General features: G+C 50.7%; 1 protein-coding gene across 1 annotated transcript in view; it reads left to right on the top strand.

The window, feature by feature from the left end:
* Positions 1–22,209, top strand: part of LOC141053930 (uncharacterized) — a 114,237-nt gene that overhangs the window by 68,414 nt on the left and 23,614 nt on the right. The gene's annotated exons all lie outside the window — the stretch shown is intronic.

The following is a 22,209-nucleotide window of genomic DNA, read 5'->3' as shown; positions in this document are numbered from 1 at the left end:
TGTTAGGTTAATGAATCTGATGTTATCATATTTTAATTGGGAACCGCACCATTGGTCCTTGTAGATTACGACAAAGCCATTTGATAAATCTCCAACAACTGCTAGACACAAAATTTTGCTTGGCGTTTCCTTCGGCAAGACGCATGTGTGCCCATTGTAGAATTCTAAGAATGTTCTACAGAATAGCAAATACGGCCTCATGGAGGGGTAGAGTCTGTGGTTTTTTTTTTGGCACGACTGGGCAATGCCCTTTGTTGTTGATGATAAACGCGTGAAAAAGCTGTGCCCACTGGCACTTGCAGTGTTTTTTGTAATTTATCTGCCGGTAAACAAGAAAAACCATTTAGTTGTTATCTATTTCGATGCTGAGGAAAGGAAGCAGGTTGCACGGACCGTTTTTTTTTTGTGATAGTGGTATTTCTGATGTTCCACGGGCAATAGACAGAAAGCAGACTATATGTCGGATTTTGCAAGCAGGGCACCGGGCTCCACTTCACGCACGAGTTCGGCCGCTCTGTCAAATGAGGCGTAGGTTACGGAAGTGTCTTCTGGGGGTATTATGTCGTTAACCGAATTGCATTTTGGGTAGGAAAGGTGATGTATTAGCCGATATTTTCTGGGTTCCTTTCGGGAACAATACCTAAAGGCGAGACTGTGAAATTCTTGAATGGCAATAATGTAAATGGGAACGCCAATTTGCCTAGGTAAAATCTTGGGGAATTCTCGTGCCGATTTTAGATTATTTAGCGCGCACGGATTTTAGATTATTTGACTAAATTTGAAGGGGATAAAAAGCCGTATTTAAAACCGTGATATGGCTGCTGGGCAGCTTCGTTATTGGGATAAAAGCCAGGTGCCTATGGCGGTTACACCCACCGGGATTATGCCTATTTTTTTTTTCTGGGCCCGACGAACAAAAAATCGTCGAGGTAGTCAATTGTTGAATTGCTACCTGTTTCGTGTTGCACTACCCAGTCTAGGAAGGCATTGAAAAGTTCGAAATAGTGGCATGAAATGGAGCAGCCCATTGGCAAGCACATGTCGAAATAAAACAGCTGGTCCACGTTACAGCCTAACAAATGAAAGCTTTCGGGGTGCACCGGCAAAAGGCGGAATTACGGACCTCGTAATCGTTACGTTTGCTTTGCAGGTACCCTTTGATGCAGGGTGTCCGCCTCCACAGGCTGAGCAGAGGGTAATAAATAAATGGCTCATTCGGCATTAATTCATTATTGCTTTTGCTTCTGTAATAGATGCCTCGTTCGGCATTGAAACATTCTTGATTTGTGTTGAATTATTATTGATTTTGTTTTCATAGTAGATGCCTTTTTCGGCATTGATTCATTATCAATTTTGCAACATTCACCAATGTGTGTCATAGGAGTGATACCCGAAACTAGTGTAACGCCATCCCATACTCCGCTGTCCGCTGGCTCCACCCCAGGGACTCTTAATCCACCATCCACTGAGTCCACTTTTGGGACGCATATATAACTTGGTGTACCGATTTTTGATTGTCAAGCGCTACACTTGCTTGGCAGGTACACCTTGATGCAGAGCATTCGTCTCAATATTAACAAGGCAAGTTGAAACGGCAGTATCCTTCCTTAAAAAGTTAGCAGGTCCCTGGTCCACGTGTGGCCACTGAATTCCGGAGTCGTTAGTGGTCGCGTATGGAAAAGGGGGGCTATTTATATGACTTCTATATGGTATCCTGATATATTAATAATTTGGAGCCACGTTCATGCCTCTGGCCCATAATACAGCCAAATACTGTAAATGCCTGTTAACTCCACAGAGATGTACGTCTTTGCGTAGGCTCGCTAATTTAGATGTAACTTTAAATAGTAAGCAGGCCTCTGGTCACGTGCAACCGTTGAAATCCGGAGTAGTTAGTGGTCGCGTATGAAAAAGGGGGCTGCTTTTGAGCCATCATCAGTTGTAACCAAACATCTGTTGCTTTTACTCTCCAGCCTAGATTGGGCTGTAGGGCCAGGCGCCTGCGGAACTGTACATTGTACCACCGCCAGGCGGAACCACCATCGTTATTTCCTGAGTGATTGACAACATTTAGATCGCTGGGATGAGAACACTCACCACTATTTCACTGCGGCCGGGTGACTCCAGGTTATGGAGGAACTCCGGCTCCCGCTGTATGGTTGGTTGAGGTTTGGTGTCTGCCGTGAGTGACCAGAAGCCTTGGGAGGTTAGGATAGATCTTCCAGGCTAATAGCCAGAGATGGGGTACGTGACGTCTGATCTCTGTCGTGTCCCCGAGCCCGAGTGACTCCCGATGGGGGAACTCCGGGTTTAATCTGGTGGTTGGACTGGCTGGTAGCCCTCGGTGACGATTCACGATCGCCTATCATGACACTTAGATTGTCGGACCGATCGGATATGACAAGGGAACGCCATCTAGCGGAACGAGATCTGTGGCGGCTTCTATGTGATCCGTGTCTGCGGTGGTAACGGGATTGAAAGACTCTTAGAGGGATAGTGGGAATGGTGACGGGAGGAGGAGCGGGAGGTCCTGCGGCGTCTACGCCAGGAACCGCTGCTATTATGGGATGTGTTGGGGGCATTCACGTCAGCCATGAGGGGTTCACTAAGTGTATACAGGGCTGTGAAAAGTAGAGGTGTGCTGTGGGGCATGGGAGGTGGCCTACGTTGCTATCTTTAAGATTAATGGCAGTATATGGGAGGTCAAGGGTTAATGTATTTTTTTATTTATTTCTTTTTATTATTATTGAAATGGGGTTGACAGTGTGTAGTGTGTGGATAGAGTTAAAGTGTTACATGTGTTGGAGATGTACTATATTTCCTGCAGAGCGCGCTGAACGGTCGGGTTGGACCGGACAGCACGCTCCGCAGCAGCGTTATGGGCAGGCATTGGGGGTGTTAATAGTGTATTAGTGATGGGTGCAGTAACATTAGGTGTACTACACCGGTCCGTCATACTCACCCGACCTCCGTTCCCACGCCGCTGCCGGTCTCTGCTCCCACGCCGCAGTCGGCCTCCGCTCCCACGCCGCAGCCTCTTCCCATCCGACGGCCGCGGCGGTCACCTGTGATGGGCTAGCGGCCGATGCCATCCCTGCATGCTATGCGCATGTGCCATAGGCCGCAGGCCACTTCCCTCTGAGGGAGGCGCCTGATCGTTGTGTTTCCTAGCACTCTGGCCTCGCTCCATCGTGTGCTCTCTGCTCCTGCAGTTCCTTTCTCGTCTGCTCTCTGCAGCAGCCTCCAGTGTTCCTGCTCCATCCTGCTCCAGTCCCTGCCGTCCTACTCCAGTCCTGCTTCCAGTGTTCCTATTCCATCCTACTCCAGTCCTGCCTTCAGTGTTCCTGCTACATCCTGCTCTAGTCCTGCCGTCCTCCAGTCCTGCTTCCAGTGTTCCTGTTCCATCCTACTCCAGTCCTGCCTCCAGTGTTCCTGCTCCATCCTGCTCCAGTCTTGCCGCCCTATTCCAGTCCTGCCTCCGGTGTTCCAGTTCCATCCAGCTTCACTCCTTCCGTCCTCCTTCTTTCCTTTCTCCTGTGTTACTACTCCTGCCATTCTTTCTCGTTCCAGTCTACTGTCTCACTCCATTCCGGCCTCCTGGTTCCAGCCCTGTTCTGTCATTCTATACTTCAGGCTCACAGTCCTACTCCGGTCCATCCTGAGCTGCCCCTCTCGGTACCGGCTACCGTGGTTCTGGAACTCCTGAGCCTGCTCCTAACGGTCCCTGTATAGGGGTCGGTTCCACCTGGCAGCTCGCCCAGGGCCCCTCGGTGCCACGGTCTAGAGGGTCCACTCCCAGAGTTTCCGGCTCCAGACCACCCACGCTAACAGTACGATCAGGCCATGGACTCCGCCGGTACTACGGCTGCTACCCAGAAAGAGTTGCTATTCCTACGGGAAAATTAGGGTTGCATTATGTCGGTCATGAAGTCTATGGACACCCGTTTGTCGACCTTACAGGTGGCCGATCCTTGAAATGCCACTCAGCTGGCCAGTCTCCAACAGAAGCTGGGTCAGCAACAAGATACTCAAGCCCACATTTTGTCTTACATGGCCTCCTTTGACAGTCGCTTGTCGGCCCTCCAGGCTGCCACTGCAGTCCCGACTCCTCCTCCCGCGTCTACAGCTCTCCCGATGCCTCGCCAAGCCGCCTCGCTTCACCGGGGATCCCAAGCTCTGTAGGGGGTTCTTAAATCAGTGTAGCCTCCACTTTGAATGGCTGCCGCAGCAATATCCCTCAGATCGGGCCAAAGTGGCCTTCATCATGTCCCATCTGGAGGGAGAGGCTCTATCTTGGTTGAACCCGCTCTGGCAACGTGACGACCCGGTAGTCTCGAGTCTCCCGGTTTTCCTGGATACGTTTCGTAGGGTCTTCGATGAGCCGGGTCAAGTTAGCCTCTCACTGAGTCACTCTTTAACTTACACCAGGACACTCTCACGGTCGGACAGTACGCTATTTGCTTTCGCACTATCTCCTCTGAGCTCAGCTGGAATAACGCGGCTTTGGTGGGGGCATTCTGGCGCGGTCTTTCAGGCAGAATAAAGGATGAACTCGCAGGTCGAGATACCCCATCCACCTTAGAGGACCTTATCTCGCTTGCTGCCCGCATTGACCTACGCTTCCTGGAGCGCGCCCGGGAGTCAGCTAGAGACAGGAGGTCCACCAGGTCAGTTTCCCCTTTCACCCGATCTGACATCTCCCATTCGGCTGGGTCCTCTTCTCTCTCTTCGGTTGAGTCCATGCAGATAGACCATCTCAGGTTGGCCGAGTTGCGTCAGAGAGAGAGGCGGGCACAAGGTCTGTGCCTTTATTGCGGTGATTCGTCACACTATGTCCACACCTGTCCTAAGAGACAGGGAAACGACTCCACCTAGGTCAGGTAAGAGAGGCCTCCCTAGGTGATGATGATCCCTCTCAACCCCTTACGATTTCTGTGCTTTTGGTTTCAGGAGGGAGGCTTGGTTCCGAGGTGGCCTACGTGGATTCGGGCTCGGCAGGTAACTTCATTCGGCCTGAAGAGGTGGACAAATACCAAATTCCTGTAGTCACTCTATCTAACCCTATTCAGATCGCCACTGTGGATGGCAAACCGCTACAGGTGACCGTCACCTTGGTCACTGAAGAGGTGGAGTTGCAAGTCGGAGCCTTACATCGAGAGAAGATAGAGTTTTACATTTTGCATAAGCTCTCTCACGCCATTCTACTCGGTCTCCCATGGTTAAGGACTCATCAGCCTGTTCTCGACTGGTTCTCTGGGGAGATACTACGCTGGGGTCACTCATGCCAAGCTCGCTGTCTGACTCCTGTCCGTCTGGCGGTCGCTTATCGGTCACCTCCAGACCTTCTGGGTCTTCCTCCGGCCTACAGCTCCTTCGCCGATGTGTTTGATAAGAAGGAGGCGGAGGTCCTTGCTCCACACCGGCCGTTTGACTGCCCAATTGAACTTGTTCCCGGTTCAACCCTTCCAAGGGGCAGAATTTACCCTCTGTCTCCTGCAGAGACTACCGCCATGTCTGAGTATGTCCGAGAGAACTTCGCCAAAGGCTTTATACGGAAGTCCTCTTCGCCCGCGGGAGCCGGGTTTTTCTTCGTCAAAAAGAAGGACGGAACTCTACGGCCGTGCATTGACTATAGGGGCTTGAATGAAATTACCATCAAGAACAGGTACCCTCTTCCACTCATTCCGGAGCTTTTTGACTGTCTCAGAGGGGCTCGGGTCTTCTCCAAGCTGGACCTCAGAGGAGCCTATAATCCGGTCCGTATCTGTGCAGGTGACGAGTGGAAGACCGCTTTCAACACTCGAGACGGCCATTACGTGTACCTGGTCATGCCCTTTGGTCTCTGCAATGCTCCTGCGGTGTTTCAAGAGTTCGTCAATGAGATCTTCCGGGATCTCTTGTACTCCTGTGTGGTCGTGTACTTAGATGACATCCTCGTCTTCTCGCCGGACCTCTCGTCCCACAGAAAGAGTGTCAGCCTGGTGCTTCAGCGTCTTCGGGAGAACCGCCTGTATGCAAGGATCGAGAAATGTCTCTTCGAACAGACCACTCTGCCGTTTCTGGGATACATTATCTCCGACACTGGTCTAAGGATGGATCCCGAGAAGTTGTCTGCCATCCTCAAATGACCTCGACCCGTCGGAGTAAAGGCGATACAATGATTCCTCGGATTCGCCAATTATTACCGACAATTTGTTTCCCACTTCTCCGCGATCACAAGACCCATTTCTGCGCTCACCCATAAAGGGTCTACTCCCAAAGATTGGTCTCCTGAGGCAGAAGAGGCCTTTCTGACCCTAAAACGGGCCTTCTCCACGGCTCCGGTCCTGCTTCGCCCTGAGAGCAATCGACCTTTTGTACTCTAGGTGGACGCTTCCTCGACGGGTGCCGGGGCAGTACTGTCCCAGAGAACCACCTCCGGTTGCCTGCACCCTTGTGGCTTCTTCTCGAAGGCCTTTTCTCCATCCGAGTGTAACTACTCAATCGGCGACCGGGAACTTTTGGCCATCAAGTTGACCTTGGAGGAATGGCGTCACCTCCTGGAAGGAGCTGTCCATCCCTTTGTCATCTTCTCGGACCACAAGAATCTGGCCTACCTCCAGTCTGCCCAGAGACTTAACCCTCGCCTGGCCAGATGGTCCTTATTATTCGCCCGATTTGACTTCGAGCTCCGTTTCCGTCCTGGCAACAAGAATACCAAAGCAGACGCCCTGTCCAGGGTCTTCCAGCCACATGAATCCACGGAGGAACCTTCGCATATCATTGATCCCACTAGGATCATCACCGTGGCTCCAGTGAACTGGCTTACTCCCCCTCCTGGCAAGACGCTTGTGCCTGAGAATCTCAAGCGAAAGGTCCTTCTATAGGGGCACTCCTCCAAACTGGCCGGCCACGCCGGAACTAGGAAGACCCTTGACCTTATCACGCGTCACTACTGGTGGCCCACGCTTCGCCAAGATGTACTCGACTTTGTGGCTTCTTGTCCATCCTGTGCTAAAAGCAAAGTGCCACGGAGACCTCCGTCCGGCTTGTTGCTTCCGTTGCCCGTCCCTACGGTTCCTTGGGAAAACATTGCCATGGATTTCATCACCGACCTACCCCGCTCTTCAGGCTGCACAGTCATTTTGGTGGTGGTGGATCGTTTTTCCAAGATGGCCCACTTCGTCCCTCTGCCCGGTCTTCCCTCAGTGCCGGAACTGGCCAAAGTCTTCATTCACCAAATCTTCAGACTTCACGGACTACCTCAACGCATTGTGTCTGACCGAGGGGTTCAGTTTACCTCCAAGTTCTGGGGATTGCTGTGTAAGCTCATGAATGTTTCCCTTGACTTCTCCTCGGCCTACCATCCGCAGTCCAACGGACAGGTAGAGCATACCAACCAGACGCTTATGGGGTACTTACGTCACTTCTCCAACGCCCACCAGAACGATTGGGTCGACTTACTCCCCTGGGCAGAGTACGCTTATAACAACCATGCTGGTGAATCCTCGGCCAAGTCTCCGTTTTTCATTGTTTTTGGCAGACATCCTGGTGTTCCTCTTCCAATAACCCCGGCCTCTGAGGTACCCGCGGCCAACGCCTTGTCCTCTGAATTTTCCATGATTTCGGCTGAGACCAACACGTCACTCAAGAGATCCGCTGATCAGATGAAGAACTATGCCGACAAAAAGAGATTAGATCCTCCACCGTATCGTGTTGGGGACAAGGTCTGGCTCTCACGGATTTTAGATTATTTGACTAAATTTGAAGGGGATAAAAAGCCGTATTTAAAACCGTGATATGGCTGCTGGGCAGCTTCGTTATTGGGATAAAAGCCAGGTGCCTATGGCGGTTACACCCACCGGGATTATGCCTATTTTTTTTTTCTGGGCCCGACGAACAAAAAATCGTCGAGGTAGTCAATTGTTGAATTGCTACCTGTTTCGTGTTGCACTACCCAGTCTAGGAAGGCATTGAAAAGTTCGAAATAGTGGCATGAAATGGAGCAGCCCATTGGCAAGCACATGTCGAAATAAAACAGCTGGTCCACGTTACAGCCTAACAAATGAAAGCTTTCGGGGTGCACCGGCAAAAGGCGGAATTACGGACCTCGTAATCGTTACGTTTGCTTTGCAGGTACCCTTTGATGCAGGGTGTCCGCCTCCACAGGCTGAGCAGAGGGTAATAAATAAATGGCTCATTCGGCATTAATTCATTATTGCTTTTGCTTCTGTAATAGATGCCTCGTTCGGCATTGAAACATTCTTGATTTGTGTTGAATTATTATTGATTTTGTTTTCATAGTAGATGCCTTTTTCGGCATTGATTCATTATCAATTTTGCAACATTCACCAATGTGTGTCATAGGAGTGATACCCGAAACTAGTGTAACGCCATCCCATACTCCGCTGTCCGCTGGCTCCACCCCAGGGACTCTTAATCCACCATCCACTGAGTCCACTTTTGGGACGCATATATAACTTGGTGTACCGATTTTTGATTGTCAAGCGCTACACTTGCTTGGCAGGTACACCTTGATGCAGAGCATTCGTCTCAATATTAACAAGGCAAGTTGAAACGGCAGTATCCTTCCTTAAAAAGTTAGCAGGTCCCTGGTCCACGTGTGGCCACTGAATTCCGGAGTCGTTAGTGGTCGCGTATGGAAAAGGGGGGCTATTTATATGACTTCTATATGGTATCCTGATATATTAATAATTTGGAGCCACGTTCATGCCTCTGGCCCATAATACAGCCAAATACTGTAAATGCCTGTTAACTCCACAGAGATGTACGTCTTTGCGTAGGCTCGCTAATTTAGATGTAACTTTAAATAGTAAGCAGGCCTCTGGTCACGTGCAACCGTTGAAATCCGGAGTAGTTAGTGGTCGCGTATGAAAAAGGGGGCTGCTTTTGAGCCATCATCAGTTGTAACCAAACATCTGTTGCTTTTACTCTCCAGCCTAGATTGGGCTGTAGGGCCAGGCGCCTGCGGAACTGTACATTGTACCACCGCCAGGCGGAACCACCATCGTTATTTCCTGAGTGATTGACAACATTTAGATCGCTGGGATGAGAACACTCACCACTATTTCACTCCGGCCGGGTGACTCCAGGTTATGGAGGAACTCCGGCTCCCGCTGTATGGTTGGTTGAGGTTTGGTGTCTGCCGTGACCAGAAACCTTGGGAGGTTAGGATAGATCTTCCAGGCTAATAGCCAGAGATGGGGTACGTGACGTCTGATCTCTGTCGTGTCCCCGAGCCCGAGTGACTCCCGATGGGGGAACTCCGGGTTTAATCTGGTGGTTGGACTGGCTGGTAGCCCTCGGTGACGATTCACGATCGCCTATCATGACACTTAGATTGTCGGACCGATCGGATATGACAAGGGAACGCCATCTAGCGGAACGAGATCTGTGGCGGCTTCTATGTGATCCGTGTCTGCGGTGGTAACGGGATTGAAAGACTCTTAGAGGGATAGTGGGAATGGTGACGGGAGGAGGAGCGGGAGGTCCTGCGGCGTCTACGCCAGGAACCGCTGCTATTATGGGATGTGTTGGGGGCATTCACGTCAGCCATGAGGGGTTCACTAAGTGTATACAGGGCTGTGAAAAGTAGAGGTGTGCTGTGGGGCATGGGAGGTGGCCTACGTTGCTATCTTTAAGATTAATGGCAGTATATGGGAGGTCAAGGGTTAATGTATTTTTTTATTTATTTCTTTTTATTATTATTGAAATGGGGTTGACAGTGTGTAGTGTGTGGATAGAGTTAAAGTGTTACATGTGTTGGAGATGTACTATATTTCCTGCAGAGCGCGCTGAACGGTCGGGTTGGACCGGACAGCACGCTCCGCAGCAGCGTTATGGGCAGGCATTGGGGGTGTTAATAGTGTATTAGTGATGGGTGCAGTAACATTAGGTGTACTACACCGGTCCGTCATACTCACCCGACCTCCGTTCCCACGCCGCTGCCGGTCTCTGCTCCCACGCCGCAGTCGGCCTCCGCTCCCACGCCGCAGCCTCTTCCCATCCGACGGCCGCGGCGGTCACCTGTGATGGGCTAGCGGCCGATGCCATCCCTGCATGCTATGCGCATGTGCCATAGGCCGCAGGCCACTTCCCTCTGAGGGAGGCGCCTGATCGTTGTGTTTCCTAGCACTCTGGCCTCGCTCCATCGTGTGCTCTCTGCTCCTGCAGTTCCTTTCTCGTCTGCTCTCTGCAGCAGCCTCCAGTGTTCCTGCTCCATCCTGCTCCAGTCCCTGCCGTCCTACTCCAGTCCTGCTTCCAGTGTTCCTATTCCATCCTACTCCAGTCCTGCCTTCAGTGTTCCTGCTACATCCTGCTCTAGTCCTGCCGTCCTCCAGTCCTGCTTCCAGTGTTCCTGTTCCATCCTACTCCAGTCCTGCCTCCAGTGTTCCTGCTCCATCCTGCTCCAGTCTTGCCGCCCTATTCCAGTCCTGCCTCCGGTGTTCCAGTTCCATCCAGCTTCACTCCTTCCGTCCTCCTTCTTTCCTTTCTCCTGTGTTACTACTCCTGCCATTCTTTCTCGTTCCAGTCTACTGTCTCACTCCATTCCGGCCTCCTGGTTCCAGCCCTGTTCTGTCATTCTATACTTCAGGCTCACAGTCCTACTCCGGTCCATCCTGAGCTGCCCCTCTCGGTACCGGCTACCGTGGTTCTGGAACTCCTGAGCCTGCTCCTAACGGTCCCTGTATAGGGGTCGGTTCCACCTGGCAGCTCGCCCAGGGCCCCTCGGTGCCACGGTCTAGAGGGTCCACTCCCAGAGTTTCCGGCTCCAGACCACCCACGCTAACAGTACGATCAGGCCATGGACTCCGCCGGTACTACGGCTGCTACCCAGAAAGAGTTGCTATTCCTACGGGAAAATTAGGGTTGCATTATGTCGGTCATGAAGTCTATGGACACCCGTTTGTCGACCTTACAGGTGGCCGATCCTTGAAATGCCACTCAGCTGGCCAGTCTCCAACAGAAGCTGGGTCAGCAACAAGATACTCAAGCCCACATTTTGTCTTACATGGCCTCCTTTGACAGTCGCTTGTCGGCCCTCCAGGCTGCCACTGCAGTCCCGACTCCTCCTCCCGCGTCTACAGCTCTCCCGATGCCTCGCCAAGCCGCCTCGCTTCACCGGGGATCCCAAGCTCTGTAGGGGGTTCTTAAATCAGTGTAGCCTCCACTTTGAATGGCTGCCGCAGCAATATCCCTCAGATCGGGCCAAAGTGGCCTTCATCATGTCCCATCTGGAGGGAGAGGCTCTATCTTGGTTGAACCCGCTCTGGCAACGTGACGACCCGGTAGTCTCGAGTCTCCCGGTTTTCCTGGATACGTTTCGTAGGGTCTTCGATGAGCCGGGTCAAGTTAGCCTCTCACTGAGTCACTCTTTAACTTACACCAGGACACTCTCACGGTCGGACAGTACGCTATTTGCTTTCGCACTATCTCCTCTGAGCTCAGCTGGAATAACGCGGCTTTGGTGGGGGCATTCTGGCGCGGTCTTTCAGGCAGAATAAAGGATGAACTCGCAGGTCGAGATACCCCATCCACCTTAGAGGACCTTATCTCGCTTGCTGCCCGCATTGACCTACGCTTCCTGGAGCGCGCCCGGGAGTCAGCTAGAGACAGGAGGTCCACCAGGTCAGTTTCCCCTTTCACCCGATCTGACATCTCCCATTCGGCTGGGTCCTCTTCTCTCTCTTCGGTTGAGTCCATGCAGATAGACCATCTCAGGTTGGCCGAGTTGCGTCAGAGAGAGAGGCGGGCACAAGGTCTGTGCCTTTATTGCGGTGATTCGTCACACTATGTCCACACCTGTCCTAAGAGACAGGGAAACGACTCCACCTAGGTCAGGTAAGAGAGGCCTCCCTAGGTGATGATGATCCCTCTCAACCCCTTACGATTTCTGTGCTTTTGGTTTCAGGAGGGAGGCTTGGTTCCGAGGTGGCCTACGTGGATTCGGGCTCGGCAGGTAACTTCATTCGGCCTGAAGAGGTGGACAAATACCAAATTCCTGTAGTCACTCTATCTAACCCTATTCAGATCGCCACTGTGGATGGCAAACCGCTACAGGTGACCGTCACCTTGGTCACTGAAGAGGTGGAGTTGCAAGTCGGAGCCTTACATCGAGAGAAGATAGAGTTTTACATTTTGCATAAGCTCTCTCACGCCATTCTACTCGGTCTCCCATGGTTAAGGACTCATCAGCCTGTTCTCGACTGGTTCTCTGGGGAGATACTCCGCTGGGGTCACTCATGCCAAGCTCGCTGTCTGACTCCTGTCCGTCTGGCGGTCGCTTATCGGTCACCTCCAGACCTTCTGGGTCTTCCTCCAGCCTACAGCTCCTTCGCCGATGTGTTTGATAAGAAGGAGGCGGAGGTCCTTGCTCCACACCGGCCGTTTGACTGCCCAATTGAACTTGTTCCCGGTTCAACCCTTCCAAGGGGCAGAATTTACCCTCTGTCTCCTGCAGAGACTACCGCCATGTCTGAGTATGTCCGAGAGAACTTCGCCAAAGGCTTTATACGGAAGTCCTCTTCGCCCGCGGGAGCCGGGTTTTTCTTCGTCAAAAAGAAGGACGGAACTCTACGGCCGTGCATTGACTATAGGGGCTTGAATGAAATTACCATCAAGAACAGGTACCCTCTTCCACTCATTCCGGAGCTTTTTGACTGTCTCAGAGGGGCTCGGGTCTTCTCCAAGCTGGACCTCAGAGGAGCCTATAATCCGGTCCGTATCTGTGCAGGTGACGAGTGGAAGACCGCTTTCAACACTCGAGACGGCCATTACGTGTACCTGGTCATGCCCTTTGGTCTCTGCAATGCTCCTGCGGTGTTTCAAGAGTTCGTCAATGAGATCTTCCGGGATCTCTTGTACTCCTGTGTGGTCGTGTACTTAGATGACATCCTCGTCTTCTCGCCGGACCTCTCGTCCCACAGAAAGAGTGTCAGCCTGGTGCTTCAGCGTCTTCGGGAGAACCGCCTGTATGCAAGGATCGAGAAATGTCTCTTCGAACAGACCACTCTGCCGTTTCTGGGATACATTATCTCCGACACTGGTCTAAGGATGGATCCCGAGAAGTTGTCTGCCATCCTCAAATGACCTCGACCCGTCGGAGTAAAGGCGATACAATGATTCCTCGGATTCGCCAATTATTACCGACAATTTGTTTCCCACTTCTCCGCGATCACAAGACCCATTTCTGCGCTCACCCATAAAGGGTCTACTCCCAAAGATTGGTCTCCTGAGGCAGAAGAGGCCTTTCTGACCCTAAAACGGGCCTTCTCCACGGCTCCGGTCCTGCTTCGCCCTGAGAGCAATCGACCTTTTGTACTCTAGGTGGACGCTTCCTCGACGGGTGCCGGGGCAGTACTGTCCCAGAGAACCACCTCCGGTTGCCTGCACCCTTGTGGCTTCTTCTCGAAGGCCTTTTCTCCATCCGAGTGTAACTACTCAATCGGCGACCGGGAACTTTTGGCCATCAAGTTGACCTTGGAGGAATGGCGTCACCTCCTGGAAGGAGCTGTCCATCCCTTTGTCATCTTCTCGGACCACAAGAATCTGGCCTACCTCCAGTCTGCCCAGAGACTTAACCCTCGCCTGGCCAGATGGTCCTTATTATTCGCCCGATTTGACTTCGAGCTCCGTTTCCGTCCTGGCAACAAGAATACCAAAGCAGACGCCCTGTCCAGGGTCTTCCAGCCACATGAATCCACGGAGGAACCTTCGCATATCATTGATCCCACTAGGATCATCACCGTGGCTCCAGTGAACTGGCTTACTCCCCCTCCTGGCAAGACGCTTGTGCCTGAGAATCTCAAGCGAAAGGTCCTTCTATAGGGGCACTCCTCCAAACTGGCCGGCCACGCCGGAACTAGGAAGACCCTTGACCTTATCACGCGTCACTACTGGTGGCCCACGCTTCGCCAAGATGTACTCGACTTTGTGGCTTCTTGTCCATCCTGTGCTAAAAGCAAAGTGCCACGGAGACCTCCGTCCGGCTTGTTGCTTCCGTTGCCCGTCCCTACGGTTCCTTGGGAAAACATTGCCATGGATTTCATCACCGACCTACCCCGCTCTTCAGGCTGCACAGTCATTTTGGTGGTGGTGGATCGTTTTTCCAAGATGGCCCACTTCGTCCCTCTGCCCGGTCTTCCCTCAGTGCCGGAACTGGCCAAAGTCTTCATTCACCAAATCTTCAGACTTCACGGACTACCTCAACGCATTGTGTCTGACCGAGGGGTTCAGTTTACCTCCAAGTTCTGGGGATTGCTGTGTAAGCTCATGAATGTTTCCCTTGACTTCTCCTCGGCCTACCATCCGCAGTCCAACGGACAGGTAGAGCATACCAACCAGACGCTTATGGGGTACTTACGTCACTTCTCCAACGCCCACCAGAACGATTGGGTCGACTTACTCCCCTGGGCAGAGTACGCTTATAACAACCATGCTGGTGAATCCTCGGCCAAGTCTCCGTTTTTCATTGTTTTTGGCAGACATCCTGGTGTTCCTCTTCCAATAACCCCGGCCTCTGAGGTACCCGCGGCCAACGCCTTGTCCTCTGAATTTTCCATGATTTCGGCTGAGACCAACACGTCACTCAAGAGATCCGCTGATCAGATGAAGAACTATGCCGACAAAAAGAGATTAGATCCTCCACCGTATCGTGTTGGGGACAAGGTCTGGCTCTCCTCCAAATTCATCCGATTGAAACTGCCCTCCTACAAATTGGGACCACGCTACATCGGTCCGATTGAAATTCTGGGACGTATTAACGAAGTCGCCTACAAATTGAGGTTGCCTGCTTCGCTCTGGGTCCCGAACACCTTCCATGTCTCTCCTGAAGCCTGTGGTGCTGAATCGCTTTCATTCCTTGCCTGATCCTGGTCCTCAGCCAGTGGGTGCCGATGATGTTTTTGAAGTGCAGAACATTCTCGCTATGAAGAGGGTTAGAGGTTGGACTTTCTTTCTTGTTGATTGGAAGGGCTTTGGTCCTGAGGAGAGATCCTGGGAGCCTCGGGAGAACATCAATGCTCCCCGTATCCTCAAGAGGTTTCTTGCTAACCTCCGGGGGGGTACTGTTACACCGCTCCGTCATACTCACCCGGCCTCCGTTCCCACGTCGCTGCCAGTCTCCGCTCCCACGCTGCAGTCGGCCTCCACTCCCACGCCGCAGCCTCTTCGCATCCGACGGCTGCAGCGGTCACCTGTGACGGGCTCGCGGCCGATGCCATCCCTACATGCTATGCACATGCGCCATAGGCCGTGGCCGCGCCTCCCACCTGCTTATGCTCCGGCTGTGCCCTGACCCGAAAGCACCTTTGGACCAATGGCTGACCAGACGGGGCCATATCAGGCCGCTTCCCCCTGAGGGAGGCACCTGATCGTTGTGTTTCCTAGCACCCTGGCCTCGCTCCATCGTGTGCTCTCTGCTCCTGCAGTTCCATTCTCGTCTGCTCTCCGCAGCAGCCTCCAGTGTTCCTGCTCCAGTCCTGCCATCCTACTCCAGTCCTGCTTCCAGTGTTCCTGTTCCATCCTACTCCAGTCCTGCCTCCATGTTCCTGCTCCAGTCCTGCCATCCTACTCCAGTCCTGCTTCCAGTGTTCCTGTTCCATCCTATTCCAGTCCTGCCTCCAGTGTTCCTGCTCCATCCTGCTCCAGTCCTGCCGCCCTACTCTAGTCTTGCCTCCGGTGTTCCAGTTCCATCCAGCTTCACTCCTTCCGTCCTCCTTCCTTCCTTTCTCCTGTGTTCCTACTCCTGCCATTCCTTCTCGTTCCAGTCTACTGTCTCACTCCATTCCGGCCTCCTGGTTCCAGCCTTGTTCTGTCATTCTATACTTCAGTCTCACAGTCCTACTCCGGTCCATCCTGAGCCGCCCCTCTCGGTACCGGCTACCGTGGTTCTCGAACCCCTGAGCCTGCTCCTAACGGTCCCTGTATAGGGGTCAGTTCCACTTGGCAGCTCGCCCGGGGCCCCTCGGTGCCACGGTCCAGAGGGTCCACTCCCGGAGTTTCCGGCTCCAGACCACCCACGCTAACAGTAAGTACTGTTGCTGGCTTGTTGCTGTGGTCAGCCGGGAGGAAGAGGAAGTCTCCGACCCTAGCACCAGAGTTTAACCCCTGAGGGTGTGGCCGAACGCCCCTTCCCCTTTCTTCCCATTGGTCAGTGGGCGTCCTCATTAATGGCATCACCTAGGGCATGGTTCCCCAACTCCAGTCCTCAAGGCCCACCAACAGGTCATGTTTTCAGGATTTCCCTTGTATTGTACAGGTGATGCAATTATCACCTTGGCAATACTAAGGAAATCCTGAAAACATGATCTGTTGGTGGGCCTTGAGGACTGGAGTTGGGGAACCCTAACCTAGGGAGTAGTGGGGATGAGGAGGCACTGCACGAAGTTTCTAGCATAATTATCTATGGGGCTCTGCAGACAGATTCACGTTCCCTATACGGTGCCATGCCTGCCAGAATGAAAAGCTCATTGTAAGTGCTATCCAGGCATTTCCCAGACACACACCAGGGAGACGTATCCCCCCTGATGTTCACAGGCATAGAAAGGGTCAATTGTCCATCACGAGGAAGAAATTGAAGAAAAGCGCTTTTCAAATGTGAATCACACTGGATCCTAAAACGTGAAACCAGATTTCCCAAAGGGTTAAATTATAAAACGGATCTGCTATATTTACATTGACAAGCATCAATTTCCATCCACTCATAACCAAAAAAAACCCTTTTTTTATGATTTTTTCTTTCTTCCTTTTTTCTTTTTCCTTTATTATTTCCCCTGCTCATAAGCATCCCCCCTTATATATAGTCTACTTATTATTTTTTACAAACTTATTTCATCTCATGATTCCTCCACCATGCCTCACTGTGGGAATGGTGATCATTTAGTGATGCATGATGAGACATGGCACAAAACAAACCTTTTAGAATTATGGATAGAAGGTTCCAGAGCTGTGCTGTTACACGCTGTGTACTGTTTACATCTGGCTGCTGCCACAGCTGGTAACAGGAGATGCTGAGTGTTACCCCCCCATTGATTTGATATTGATGACTTTTACTAAGGATAAGTCATCAGAAATGCTAAGGAACATATAGGAAAATATATAGTGGTTCCTCTGAGCTGTTGGTGAAAATTCACAGTAATGATCCAGGAGACTCAATAAATTTTACGCTTTTTTTATTATGTGTGTGTTTCAAAGTCCTCCGACTTCCTTTTCAGGATGTAACTAGAGATGAGCGAATATTTAAGTGTTCGGTTTGGATTACATTCGCTGAATTTGTAATATTCGCTGATTAATTTGTTGAATATTCGCTGACTATAGCCGAATGCCATGCAGGTCAATGGGAGGCAAACACAAACGCATGCACAACACCTTATAACGGTCCCATTTTCTGCCAAAACACATCAAATTAGGAGCAGACACCAGGAAAGTAGCCTCAATTTACCCACAGTACAAATTACAGCATAGTAGTACAGCAATCAGCCAGGCATGAGGTATCATCGGGGTCTGGGACAGCATTTACAGCTTTTAACTGAGCGTCACAGTAAGACGAGGTGGGTGAGGGATCAGTGTAGGCCTCCTTTTCTGGGAGCCCTGATACCACATGCAACAACTCTAACTGCTTTCATGCTGAGCCACACTTAGGTGCCACAAATATCAGTTTCGTAGACCACCATTGTCAGAAACATTTAAGGATAGTAACACGGGTAGTGGAGTCCAAGGAAGTGGAGGCCTGATGGTCTTGGAGGCCTACTGCTAGAGGCAATACGAGAGAGTTAGGAGACCTAACCAGGAGTGTTCATATTTCCAAAAATTATTGGCAGACACCACCATAGCGGCATCAGTTTCTCCACAGTAGAAATATAGTATAATAGGGACCGAGAGGTCTTCCTCTACACCCAATCCAGCAGAGCAGCAGATGGACTCCCAACTAGAAAAATGTTCACATTTCCAAAAATTACTAGCAAACAGCACAAAAGTGGCATCAATTTCACCACAGTAGAAATAGTATAATAGGGACCGACAGTTCTTCCAATACACCCAGTCCAGCAGATGGACACCATACCAGGAGTTCACATTTAATCAAGTGAGGGCCTTAACCACAGAAGTGGCATAAATGTCACGAGAATAGAATAGTATAATTGGGATTGACAGGTAACCCAGCAGATGTTTATTTACATTGTTTATTCTTCCAACATTATTGTCTCTTCCACTTTTTATATATTAGTGGATATTTTAGTTTTCATTTTTTCTATTAATTCTGTTATGAATGGGTCACCGAGGAGGAGAGCAGGCCCAGGCTAAGCCACAGAAAACCAGAGAGGTTGGTAACTAAGCGGATTGCAGACCCCTAATCCTATCCACACAACTAGCAGTAGCCGTGGAGCGTACCTACGATGATCCTAGACGTCTCAGCACAGCCGGAGAGCTAACTAAGCCTAAAGCAAGAAAGGGGAAATCTAAACTGCCCCAGAGCAGACCCCAAAGGAATGGATAGCCCCCAAACATATATTGTCGGTGAGACAAGATGAAAACACAAACACAGGTAGAAAAATAGACTGAGCAAATGATGGGGCCCACACTAACTAGACAGGATAGGAAAGAAAAGACATTGTCTGCAATCACGCAAAAAAACCCTGCAAAAAGTCCAACCCATCTGATGCACAAAAACACTGAAGTCGCACGACTTCGCCCCCACTATATCAGCACTCTGGTCTCCTTTTGCTCTGCTTTCAGAATATACCAATCTAACGGGACAAAACAAACTGGCACAAGCAGTACATATGGGTGGTGATTCAGCACAGCCCCAGCTGGAGCTGGCTGACCTGCACAAAGCAGAGATAGACAAAACCAGATCAAATGCAAACAGAAAAGCAAATGAATCACTTGGCTGAACCATGCAGGGACAGAGCTGGAGACATCAGACCTCAGGAGGCACAGGAGGAAAATCACAAGCAGGGAAAGAGGGAGTCGGCTGTCTTAAATCCCAATCTGAAACCCCAGATCTCCAATCGTCATCCTCATTATCAGGTGGCAGACCTCTGTCAATCAGATCAGCTCCATTACCTCCAGTAACCACAAGAGGGAGCCCAGAAAGAGAACTCGAACCCAACCCCTCTGTCAATCTGACCAGCTCCACTACCTTCAGTAATAACCAGAGGGAGGCCAGAAAGCGAATTCACAACATAATTCCTTCTTAAACCTTATTCAAGTTTTGGGTCTAATTTTGAGTGGCTGTTCACTCTTGTCGGTTGGACGCATGGATTTTTTATAACATGATTTTACCTATATTTTACATAGTTTATATGGGTATATTTTTTTATATGTGCATAGGTTATTTATTTTACATTGTTATTTCCACCACATCCTTTTTGGTTTGGTACTCTAACCCAGCAGATGTAGACCAACCATGAGTGTTCACATTTCCACAAATTTGTGTTAACATCAGCAGCAGCAGGCATAGAAGCCACACTAAAGATATCACAGAGTGCAGTTACGTGACATTAATGCATCACACTAAAAAATGCAATATCACCTAGTCTCTACAGTCTGTGATTGGGGTGCAAAAGTCCTTGGAAATCCATAGTGTGTTCATCTTGATGAAAGTTAAGTGGTCTACACTTTCAGGGGACAGCCGGCTCCGCTTATCCGTCAGGACACCACCAACACGTTCCGAAGACATGCTCATCCATTTTGTAAGACCAAAATGTGAAGGGTCCAAACCCTCCCTGATGGTATTGATATTTAGTTTGAGATACTCCTGCACCATCATCTCCATTTGTTCACCACATGTAAGACTTGGACTCTGTTGTGCTGGCGCACGAGCTTGCCTAAAAAAAGTGTCAAAGGACCCACAGAAATTGCTTCTTCCACATCCGCCACTGCTGCTGCTACTGTTTTGGCGTTGACAAATTAACGTGCCGGAGGTTGGAAGTCTACATCTGCGATACGAACTGTGGGCTTCACTGCTGTCTTGGGAAAAAGCTCTCTTAAGGTTATGTAAAAACTTGTTTCGATACTCCAGCATTCACGGGTCCCTTTCTAGGGCGGGAATCATCTGGCAAAATTTGGTTTTATAAAATGGATCTAATAACGTGGCAACACTGTAGTTATTCATAACTATATGGGGATCATGTTGCAGATAGTGCAGCAAGAAGGCACTCATATGTTTGGCTCTAACATGAGGTCAAAGCCCATAATGTGTTGGTGGCTGGGTAACAATGAGGCTCGTTTCCACCATCCCCTCCCGCCAACCACGAACAGCAAAGAGGGGAGGAATATCCTCTTCATCTGACAGTTGCTTACTTATCACCTCTTCCTCCTCCATTTGTTCCTCGGATCTTGCACCTTCAATATGTTTGTCTGCTATCCCCAGCCACCCTCGATCGCAGTAATCCACCCTCCTTTGGCACCCACCTGTGTGACGACAGTCTTGAACTTAAAGACATTGTTATCCCTTCGGCATCCTCCTCTGCTTCCTCTTCTCCTGGGACCACCATCTTCCGCAGGATTTTCAAAGTCTGCTCCAGCATATAGATGACCGTAATAGTGATGTTGATGACGACGGCGTCAGCGCTAACCATCTTAGTAGCCATTTCAAAACTGTGCAGAAGGGTGCAGAGGTCCTTAATCTATGCCCACTCTGTAAAGATATGTGCCACATCCGTACTGCGTTGGCCCTGGCTATACGACATGACATACTGCGTCAGGGCTCATTGCTGCAACATGTGCAGAATGGAATTCCACTGTGTCGGCACATTGCATATCAACCTGTTAACTAGCATGGACAAAGACCTCTGTATCGATGCAAGTCGGTGAGCAGAAGGGTGCAAACGGCAGAAATGAGCACACATCTTGCATGCTTTTTGGAGCAGCTCACACAGGCCAAGATAGTGGCTGAGAAAACGCTGTACCACCAGGTTGAAGACGTGAGCCATGGAAGGCACGTGTGTGAGCTTGTCTCACCATCGGGCCACCACCAGGTTCGCACCGTTATCGGACACGGCCTTCCCTGGATGCAGGTTCAGCAGAGACAGCCATTGATCAAACTCGGCCTGGAGAGCTGTCCACAACTCTTCAGCTGTATGACTGCGATCTCCAAGGCATTTCAATTTTAATACTGCCTGATTGAGATGAGCCCTGGCTGTGCATTATCAAGGTGGTGGGGGTTTGCTCTGCACTGTTGGAACTCATGTCTCGTTAAGGTAGAGGTTGAGGGCGCAGTTGGACGAGATAGAGGAGGGGAGGCAGAAGCAGTGGAGGAAGTGTTAAATATAGAGGTTTGTCCTGCAAGCCTTGTGGATTCCAAAACTTGTGGAGCAGCTCCTGCCCCCTACAGCCACCAGAGTCACCCAGTGTCCAGTCAGTGAGATGTAACGCCCTTGGCCATGCTTACTCGTCCAAGTGTCTGTGGTGAAATGCTTCCTGGCAGACAGAGATTTAGTCAAGGAATTGATGATGTCTGCGACATGCAGGTGTAGCGCAGGCACAGCTTTCTTAGAAAAGTAATGGCGAGAGGGTAATTGGTACTGGGGGACTGCAACGGCCGTCAGCTTTCAGAAATCGTCTGCTTCTACCAGGTGGAAAGGCAGCATTTCCGTGACCAACAAATTGGAGATGGTGGAGTTCAACCTCTTAGCTTTGTGATGCGTAGGAGGGAACAATCTTTTATGTGACCAAAATTGTGGAACCATGGGCTGGCTCTAGTGATGTGAGAGTGTGGAGTATGGTTAACCGGACAAACTGCTGGACTGTGAGAGAGGTGCAAGCGGAGATATTACTGTGGATTGAGAAACTTGTGGTGTGATCGTTCTCTGAGATGACATGTCCGCTTCCGTTACAGCTGAAGGTGGCCTCTCAGACAGTGTGACTGGAGCAAGTAAAGAACCCAAGGTTCTGCTGTCAAACACCTGCATCTCAATAGTTGGCATGGTAACAGAGGAGGAGGAAGAAGCAGCAGATGTGATTGATGGGGCAGCTGATGGTTGTTGAGGTCCGCATTTTTGCGCAGAGAATCATGTTGATTGCGCATGTGAAGGTTCATACATGTAGCAGTCAAATTATTGCACTTTTTACCTTGACTCAGATTTTGGCAAAGTTGGCAGTGTGACAGAGTCAGCTTCTGCTGAGTCGATTTCTAGAGTGGATCCTCTTTCCCATAGCACCCACCCACCTAGGGCGAGCTGACCTTGTGAGGAACCACCCCTATACAGG

This window comes from Dendrobates tinctorius, unplaced genomic scaffold (assembly GCF_039654945.1).
Source record: "Dendrobates tinctorius isolate UK_male_01 unplaced genomic scaffold, ASM3965494v1 ptg000173l, whole genome shotgun sequence".
Classification (NCBI taxonomy): Eukaryota; Metazoa; Chordata; class Amphibia; order Anura; family Dendrobatidae; genus Dendrobates; species Dendrobates tinctorius.
Note: the sequence above shows the minus strand (reverse complement) of the source record. Positions and strands in the feature narration are given on the sequence as shown.